The following is a 9843-nucleotide window of genomic DNA, read 5'->3' as shown; positions in this document are numbered from 1 at the left end:
AGGTCCTGCTATCGAGTCCAGGATTTTCCTGAGTCAGTTTCTTGTGTGTCAGTCTCCCGCGATTCACGTTCTCAACCATATGTGCCGCACCTAAGTTTCTCTAAAACTTTTGATTTCAGGGTTGCGTCTGCTATAGTGGCATTAAATGTATCTTCCATTTCTGTATGTCCTAGATTTCCTAGAGTTGGTTACATGGCAATTCCCACACATTTATGTCTGAGGCGCTGCTGTTTCTAATAAAAACTTGTTACAGGATTTCGAGTCCCGTGCATTTTTTGGAACAATATTCCACACATTCCGACTACATCCCTGTAGGGGATGTAGGGATGGCTTAAAAACTGTAGCTAGGGTCGATTATGGTATTCTTTCCCCTCCATCCTGTCGAGGTGTTAGCCTCTCCGGTGTTGCTTCTATTTTTTACGACAAAGCTTTCTGCCATTATCCTAGCTTTAAGAATTATTTTCGCTTTCCGCTTTTCATCTACAATTTTTAGCCACTCATTCTACTGTGAAACGTTCCAGTCATTCTTCCCTTCATTGTTTTGTTTTATCAATTCTTGAGTGGCTTTACCTTTTACAACGTAGAGGATATCACATTGGGTTTTGCAGGGTCCCAGCACATGTTGGGGTTTCGGGGGATGAGAAGGTTGATAGGATAGTTTAATATTTTTAGTCTTTTCATGTGTGTTTACTCGTCTTGTAGGTGTCTAAAAATGGAATTAATCTATATCCAGAATCGTTAAAAGTAATGAAATGAAGAGTTAACTGTGTCTACAAACAAAGAGAGACAGAGAGAGAGAGAGAGAGAGAGAGAGAGAGAGAGAGAGAGAGAGAGAGAGAGAGAGAGAGAGAGGATAAAGTAGGAGATGGCAGATTCTTACTTCCCGCTGCAGCAGCCCCATTATGCCCGTCCAGGAACCGTTTGGCAGCAGATGGCCGACCACTCGATATTTCGATCTCATGAACTGGAAACTAAATAGAACACATACACGAGTGATCGTCAACATGTAGTTTAGATTGTGTGAACGCTCACCATGAAACTGAGTAAAATAAGTAATAAAGTTGGAAGGATCTCTCTCTCTCTCTCTCTCTCTCTCTCTCTCTCTCTCTCTCTCTCTCTCTCTCTCTCTCTCTCTCTCTCTCTCTCTCTCTCTCTCTCTCTCTCTCTCTCTCTCTCTCTCTCTCTCTCTCTCTCTGTCTCTCTTTGTTTCTGAAATCATCAATCAGTTTGCGTAATTTCATTATTTAACGAGAGTCTGCATCTCAATGTATGTTATTTAGATGTGTGTCCTTAACTGTAGCATGCTTGTGAAGATATACGAGTATTAAATGGTAAAATTCAAGGAAAATTACGTTTTATAACTCACCACAGACCAAGATGCTTCTCGAAGATGTGCAGAATTTTCACCATAGGACCGGTGAACTTGTAGTTCCCCGGTGTTCCCGTGATTTCCACGGTATACATAAACTGTAAAGAGCTATCAGTAGGCATGTGGGAGACTAAGACTGAATAAGGACAACATTCATATCATTGTGTGATAGTGTCTGGCATGGAGGCGTACATTCCTCACTCTTTTTCTCGTCCTAAACCTTCTAAACCTTGGTTTAACACAGCTTGTTCTCGTGTTATACATGATAGAGAGGTGGCCCACAAAAGGTACTTAAGCCTTCCATCACCAGAATCTCATATTTCTGCCCGAAACCATGCCAAGTCTCTTCTCCAACTAGCCAAAAACTCCTTCATTAACAGAAAATGTAAAAACCTTTCAAGATCTAACTCCCCTCGTGATTTCTGGCATCTAGCCAAAAAATATCTCCAATAATTTTGCTTCTTCTTCTTTCCCTCCTCTATTTCAACCAGATGGCACCACTGCTATCACATCTATTTCTAAAGCTGAACTCTTCACTCAAACCTTTGCTAAAAAACACTACCTTGGACGATTCTGGGCTTATTCCTCCCTCTCCTCCACCCTCTGACTACTTCATGCCACGTATTAAAATTCTTCGCAATGATGTTTTCCATGCCCTCTCTGGCCTAAACCCTCGGAAGGCTTATGGACCTGATGGGGTCCTTCCTATTGTTCTCCGAAACTGTGCCTTCGTGCTTGCACCTTGCCTAGTCAAACTCTTCCAGCTCTGTCTGTCAACATCTACCTTTCCTTCTTGCTGGAAGTTTGCCTACATTCAACCTGTTCCTAAAAAGGGTGACCGTTCTAATCCCTCAAACTACCGTCCTATTGTTTTAATTTCCTGCCTATCTAAAGTTTTTGAATCTATCCTCAACAGGAAGATTCTTAAATATCTATCACTTCACAACCTTCTATCTGATCGCCAGTATGGGTTCCGTCAAGGCCGCTCTACTGGTGATCTTCTGACTTTCCTTACTGAGTCTTAGTCATCCTCTTTTAGAGATTTTTGGTGAAACTTTTGCTGTTGCCTTGGACATATCAAAAGCTTTTGATAGAGTCTGGCACAAAGCTTTGATTTCCAAACTACCCTCCTACGGTTTCCATCCTTCTCTCTGTAACTTCATCTCAAGTTTCCTTTCTGACCGTTCTATTGCTGCTGTGGTAGACGGTCACTGTTCTTCTCCTAAATCTATTAACAGTGGTGTTCCTCAGTGTTCTGTCCTGTCACCCACTCTCTTCTTATTATTCATTAATGATCTTCTAAACCAAACTTCTTGTCCTATCCATTCCTACGCTGATGATACCACCCTGCACTTTTCCACGTCTTTTCATAGACGTCCAACCCTTCAGGAGGTAAACATATCACGCAGGGAAGCCGCAGAACGCTTGACTTCTGATCTTTCTAAAATTTTTGATTGGGGCAGAGCAAACTTGGTATTGTTCAATGCCTCAAAAACTCAATTCCTCCATCTATCAACTCGACACAACCTTCCAGACAACTATCCCCTCTTCTTCAATGACACTCAGCTGTCCCCCTCTTCTACACTGAACATCCTCGGTCTGTCCTTTACTTATAATCTGAACTGGAAACTTCACATCTCATCTCTAGCTAAAACAGCTTCTATGAAGTTAGGTGTTCTGAGACGTCTCCGCCAGTTTTTCTCACCCCCCCAGCTGCTAACTCTGTACAAGGGCCTTATCCGTCCATGTATGGAGTATGCTTCACATGTCTGGGGGGGGTTCCACTCATACTGCTCTTCTAGACAGGGTGGAATCAAAAGCTTTTCGTCTCATCAACTCCTCTCCTCTAACTGACTGTCTTCAGTCTCTCTCTCACCGCCGCAACGTTGCATATCTAGCTGTCTTCTACCGCTATTTTCATGCTAACTGCTCTTCTGATCTTGCTAACTGCATGCCTACCCTCCTTCCGCGGCCTCGCTGCACAAGACTTTCTTCTTTCTCTCACCCCTATTCTGTCCACCTCTCTAACGCAAGAGTTAACCAGTATTCTCAATCATTCATCCCTTTCTCTGGTAAACTCTGGAACTCCCTACCTGCTTCTGTATTTCCACCTTTCTATGACTTGAATTCCTTGAAAAGGGAGGTTTCAAGACACTTATTCATGAATTTTTGACCACTGCTTTGATCCTTTTATGGGACTGGCATTTCAGTGGGCATATTTTTTTCTTGGATTTTTGTCCCCCTTGGCCAGTGTCCTTCCTACATAAGAAAAAAAAAAAGTAGTTTCCATATAGTGAACCTGATTCTTTTTTTTTTTTTTTCACATGAACTGTAACAATCCACTGATAAAATTTTCAAGAAAAGCCGTTGACTCATTTTGTAGAGGATGTGTTTCTGTCTCAATTACACAGGACATACAAGTATTATTTTGAATTTCATTTATCATATAAGAGAGACTAAAACTTCAAAAATAATAACACCCACTAAAGGCGCCAATTCTTAAAGAGTAAAACCAAACAATTATACAAAATTAGAAGACTGTCTTAAAACCTTCCTCTTCATAGAATTCAAGTCATAGATAGGAAGGAGCATAGAGAATTAGCTCCAGAATTAAAAGGGATGAAAGATTGAGAGTACTGGTTAACTATTGCATTAAGGAATTAAACATAATAGTGGCGAGAGAAAGTAGAAAACTTTGTGCAGCGAGGCCGAGAGAGGAATGCAATTAGCAAGATCGAAAGAGTGGTTAAATTGAAAGTAGCGCTAGAAGATAGCAAGAGATCCAATATTGCGGAAAAGCGGAAAAGGTTGAAGACAGTCAGAGGAGAGGAACCAATAAGACAATGTTTTCATTCCACCTTGTTCAAGAGATCAATGTGGGTGGAGTCCCACATAACGGTGTCAGTAACCTGATTGTTAGTGTTGCACCATAAGAGATTTAAAAGAGGATTAAATAAATTTAATGATGAGGACGATGCATGGACATAGGTAGGTGTGTTTGATACAGGAACTGCCACGCGTAGTCTTGATAGCTTCTTGCATCTTCCCTTATTTTTTTTTTGCGTCTGTCTCTGGTCAGGGTTCCTGAGTCTCAGGTCAGGCTTCCTCAGTATCAGATCAGGGTTCCTAGAGTCTCAGGTCAGGGTTCCAGTCTCAGGTCAGGGTTCCTCAGTCTGAGGTTAGGGTTCCTAGTGAACGGACGTGATTAGTGAGCAGCGACCTGACGCTAATATAGCTGGCTAGTGTAGACATAGCGCCTTGTGTTGCTGAGTCGTCTGGTTGTGTTAATTATCCTGTTCTCGAGGCCTTCGTTACGAAGGTCTCAGAGGTGGAGGCTGAGTTCCATCGAAGGGTCTCGGAGGTGCAGGCTGAGTTTTGTGAAAAGATCTCAGACTTGCTGGTTGAGTTCTATGAGAGGATCTCAGCACCTGTGGGAGGGTCGTGTCCCACCGTCACCTTACCTAGTAAGGCGACGGAGAAGCAGTGGTCGGTTGGGAAGCCAAGAGGCTGAAGGTCCTCAGGGCGTCTTGCATAGAGACGAAAAATCCCTTCAGTGTGCTGGAGGAGGTAAAGGAGAAGGAGATGGACATGGCGGCAGGAGACAAGAAGGAAGGGGCAGACGCAGTTACCCTGCTCCAAGGTAGAGTGTCATTTTTTTATTTCCTTAGATCATCCGTGTGTGTATAATCTTCCTTGGACCAGGCTAAAAGAGACTGCCGTCGTTCACCCTCCTTTAACCGGTCCGTCCTTGAAACTTGGCGACCTCATCAGGATTACGAGTATACCACCCTGATGTCTAAGGCTATATGTTCTTAGGTCTTTGCTGACCAGTTTCAAGTCGCCTTGAGCGCGCACTCACTGTCCGTGGTGAGGTTTTGTGGCGTCACGCTACTGCCTTGTGGTTCTTATTCCTCTGGCTTATTTTCAGTCGCCAGGTTTTTGCTGCACTGGTGTTTTTCAGCTGTTTTGTGCAGACTGTCCTGCACTGTGTTGTATCTTTTGCTGATTTGTGCTGTCCCGGGGATTGTCTTCCCGGTTACTGTGTGTTGTGGCATTGGTTACCCGGCTGTGTGGGTGTTGCTCTTTGTTTAATTGTCGCTCATTAAGTCTCTTCCCAGGATGTCCAGCTTCGAAGGGCTCAAAACCCAGGGCCTGGCACTGGGTCTTTCTGGACCTGAAATCTGTCGTTATGTGATGGAACAGCAAACGACGGAAAGGCAAGAACGTGCCTTAGGCAGAGAAGAACGGAAGCAGGAGGAGGAAATAGAAGAACGGAAAAGGCAAGATGAAATAGAAGAACGGAAGAGGCAAGATGAAATGGAAGAACGAAAGTGCAGGGAAGAACGGGAGTTCGAGTTAGCGAAGCTGCAAGCCAAGAAGGACCTCGAGCTGATCCGGATCGGCGCCTCAAGTAAACCTGCTCTTCCTTGTCTTGCTGGTGAGTGTGTTGACCGGCTTTGTTTACCTGCTTACAAAGATGGGGATGATTTCGCTTCCTACTTAACCAGGTTCGAAAGGATCGCGAAACTTCTAAAAGTTGATAAGGAGGCCTATGGTGTGAGACTAGGAGCTTTATTGTCTGGTAAACCAGCTAGGATTTACATTTCTCTTTCTCCTGCGATTGTGGCTGACTATACGTTGCTGAAGAAATCCCTGCTGAAGGGTTTTTGCAAGACTCCCGAAGGCTTCAGGATGGACTTCCGGTCTACCAAGATCCAGCCCGGAGAAACCTATGAACAATTCAGTATTTAACTTGCTCACTCCTTCGACCAGTGGCTGGAAGACTGTAACATCGACCCTACTTACACCTCTCTTATGGATTTTATGGTTCTGGACCAATTTATCTTTTCTCTCACTCCAGATCTTCGTATCTTCATCAAAGAACGGGGAGTGAACATGGCGGCCGCCGTTCAGCTGGCCGACAACTCCCTCCGACTCCAGTCCCTAAGCTGCCAAAGGTCAAAGCCCGTAAGTTCGATGACCCTGCGCTGTCATCTGATTCTAATGTGCCAGCATCTATCTCTCGTGCTACAGAACAAGGTGATCGTTCCTCACCCAGTGCTACTCCTTCTTCAGAAGATCTGCCTCCCACATTTCAGAGCATCGCTTCCCCTGGCGATTTTGAGACAGCCTGTGTTGCTCAGACACGCTCGGTTTCTACACGTGCCAGATGTCTGCATCCACTTGTGCTCCCCAACTTGCAAGCGTTCAAGGCAACACTGGCTGAATTTGCCCGTTTGCAGAAAACGTGCCCCTCCCTTGGTGTTTTGCTCGTCAAGGCTGCTACCGGACTGCCCGAGGTAGCCCGGAATGGAGCGTCTTATAGATTCTCCTGGTCGAATGAGCTCCTATGTAGGGACTGTGTCGCCTCCAGCCGACCCGGTAAGGTCGATACTCGGACTTTGGTGCTCCCCTCCGACTGTCGTCAGATAATGTTACAGGTGGCCTACGAGAGTCCTCTCGCCGGTCACTTCTCACATCGGAAGACGGAGTTGAAGGTGAGCGAAAACTTCTTTTGGCCTGGCATGGGGAACAACATTCGTGACTACTGTCAGTCATGTGATATATGCCAGCGAAAGTCTTACAAGGGCTGGGTTAAATCTGTCCCTCTCCAACCTTTGTCTGTCGTCACCGAACCCTTCTCTAGAGTGGCTGTGGATGTGGCGGGCCATCTCTCACCCTGTCTGCAGAAGGACATACGTATATTCTCACCCTGATTGACTTTGCCACTGGTTTTCCTGAAGCCATTCCTCTCAAGGATGTAGACACTGTTTCTGTCACTGAAGCTCTTCTAACCATATTTTCCAGGTCGGAATTCCTCGGGAAATTCTAAGCGACAGAGGCACTCAGTTTACATCCCAACTTATGGCAGAACTTCACAGGCTTCTCGAAGTGAAGCCCCAGTTCACTACCCCCTTTCATACGAGTGGTAATGGGCGAGTGGAGAGACTGCACGGGCCCCTCAACGCTGTTCTTCGGTAGCTTTGCAGCGAGAAGCCTAGAGAGTGGCGTCAATACCTCATCTCTGCTCTGTTTGTCCTCAGGGAAATGCCCAGCGACCGCACCGGCTTCTCGGTGTTTGACCTCTTATATGGACGGACTGTAAGGGGACCGTTAGCTGTTGGCGTCAATACCTCATCTCTGCTCTGTTTGCCCTCAGGGAAATGCCCAGCGACCGCACCGGCTTCTCGGCGTTTGACCTCTTATATGGACGGACTGTAAGGGGACCGTTAGCTGTCCTAAAGGACTTGTGGGAAGACCGTGACCTGGAAGATGAAGAAAGAACAAGTCTGCAGTATGTCATCGAGCTCAGGAAGAAGCTGACAGAGTGTGCCCAACATGCTGCCTGGAAAGCAGATGTGAACACTTCCAGGTACAAATCCTGTTTTGACCTACGATCCCAGGATCGTCATTTCAAGCCTGTTGATGAGGTCCTAGTATTTCTCCCTGATTCCAACAAGAAGTTGCTAGTTTCTTGGCGTGACCTCTTCATGAAGAAGTCTTGAAAAGACGCAACAAAGTGGATTACCTGATCGATGACCCGAGGGGGCCTAAGCTCTACCACGCCAACCTTCTGAAGAAGTATCATCGCCGCGCCCAGGCCAACCCCGCCTATGTCATGATGACGGTTCTACAGCGTGAGATGACTGTCCATCAGCAGGACCATTGGAAGCAGAGGACCCCAACGACCTTGTCCCTTGTTCTTCCCTCACCCTGTGGCTTATGCTAGTCGAAATCTGCTGGATCGCGAACGGAAGTATTTTACCATCGAGAAAGAAGCCCTTGCCATCGTGTTCGGGATCTCAAAGTTTGACTTCTATCTCAGAGGTAAAGAGACTGACCATAAGCCTCTGATATATCTTCACAAGTCAAAGAGCTCCAATGACAACTGCAGAACTATCCGGTTGGTTCATCTTACCGGCCGTGATAATGTGGGGGCAGACATCCTGAGTCGTTCTTTGGGAGGTGAACGTTAATCGTTACTTCTTCATTCTTTTTGTTGTTCATTGCACTGTTATATCTCGTGATAATTCAGTTAAATCTTCTTATAGTAGATTTTTGTAAGAGAACTTCTGTAAAGGCTGAACTACCACACACACACACACACACACACACACACACAAACAGGTCTCTACACTTGGGTTCGATGGTTTAATTGATTGCTCGTTCGTCGCTCAGACCGCTGTGCTGTCTTTGTTGTCGCTATCATGCGTTTCACCGCCAGCCCGAGACCACGTCTACAATCTTCGGCAGCGAGCGAGTAGTGTTGTCTCATTCGAGCTTCACTGCCCAGGCTCACCTGCCGACGCGGTGCCAAGGCGATGTGATGTCATCCTGGCTTCACTGAGGACCGGCAGTGCGGAGCAAACTTCTGGCAAACTTACTGGACCCAGCGCGTCCCACGGAACTCCTAGCCTCCAACTCCTCCCTCTCATTCCTGAAGCTGTTCCTGCCATGTGGGCATCGGCGGTGTCTGCTTCCTGCCTTCCTATCCTGTTCCAAGTCACCACACCCAGCGAATTCAGCGCTGTCATCCTTCACCCTCGTGGCTTCTCCGGGGTGTTCATCCGCTACTTCCGCGAGTGATCTCAGCTGATTACCTGTTCAAGTTTGTCCTACTTGGTGGGAGTGGTGGACGTATGGGGAAGTGTATTGGCCTGTGGATATACATGTGCACCAACAGAGTGTCGTTTTTTTTTATTTATGTCATCGGTGTGTGAATAATCTTCCTTTGGATCAGGTTAAAAGAAGCTGCCGTCGTTCACCCTCCCTTAACCGGTTCGTCCTTGATAGACAGCTTATACGCCAAGGATGGTGTGCATTTATCACGCCAGAGTGTTTGGATTTTTAGCCGGAATACTCGAGCGGGAGGTAACTGCACTCCAGCGCTTTTTTCGTTAGTCAGGAGGGAAGAAGGGGTTGTGAGATCAAAATGAAGGACAAATTAGTTAAAACTAGAAAGGTAACTAGCTCAGAAATAGCTTAAGTGTTCACTATACAATTTGTAGAAGTATTTTGAATAAAATAGACTTGCTTAGAGGAATAGCGTGTGTATAAAACCTTGATGTCATTGCCTTAACAGAAACTTGGTTAGATATGTCAGGAAATGTATTTAATCCAGAAGTTATACACTATTCTATAAAAACGGGGAAAACAGGGGAAGAGGAGGCGTCGCGTTATTCGTTAAGGACACATTACAGTGGTGTATTAACAATAGAATTAAAACAGACAGCAAAACAGAGTCGATACAGGTAGATATTAAGGAAGGATCACAGTCAGTAGTACTGGGAATAGTGTACAGGTCACCAAGCAGTACAAAGGAAATTAACACCTCACTATGGCAGGAAATAAATAGAGCAAGAAGATACAGTCAGATATGTGTGGTAGGAGATTTTAATTTTAGGAATATCGACTGGAGCCTGATGGTGGGTAACAAGAAAGCAGAGGAATTTCTTAAGGTAATTCAGAATTAT

The 9843-nt window shown here is 45.5% G+C and overlaps 1 long non-coding RNA gene across 1 annotated transcript in view; it reads right to left on the bottom strand.

Moving 5' to 3' along the window:
• Positions 1-882: 882 nt before the first annotated feature.
• LOC135110747 (uncharacterized) overlaps positions 883-9843 on the bottom strand; it is a 15445-nt gene continuing 6484 nt past the window's right edge. Inside the window, exons 2-3 of the long non-coding RNA XR_010273401.1 lie at positions 1367-1467; positions 883-971 (exon numbers count right to left, since the gene is read on the bottom strand). This is a non-coding gene — a long non-coding RNA (uncharacterized LOC135110747). The remainder of the gene's footprint in view (positions 972-1366; positions 1468-9843) is intronic.

Source organism: Scylla paramamosain, chromosome 20 (genome assembly GCF_035594125.1).
Source record: "Scylla paramamosain isolate STU-SP2022 chromosome 20, ASM3559412v1, whole genome shotgun sequence".
NCBI lineage: Eukaryota > Metazoa > Arthropoda > Malacostraca > Decapoda > Portunidae > Scylla > Scylla paramamosain.
Note: the sequence above shows the minus strand (reverse complement) of the source record. Positions and strands in the feature narration are given on the sequence as shown.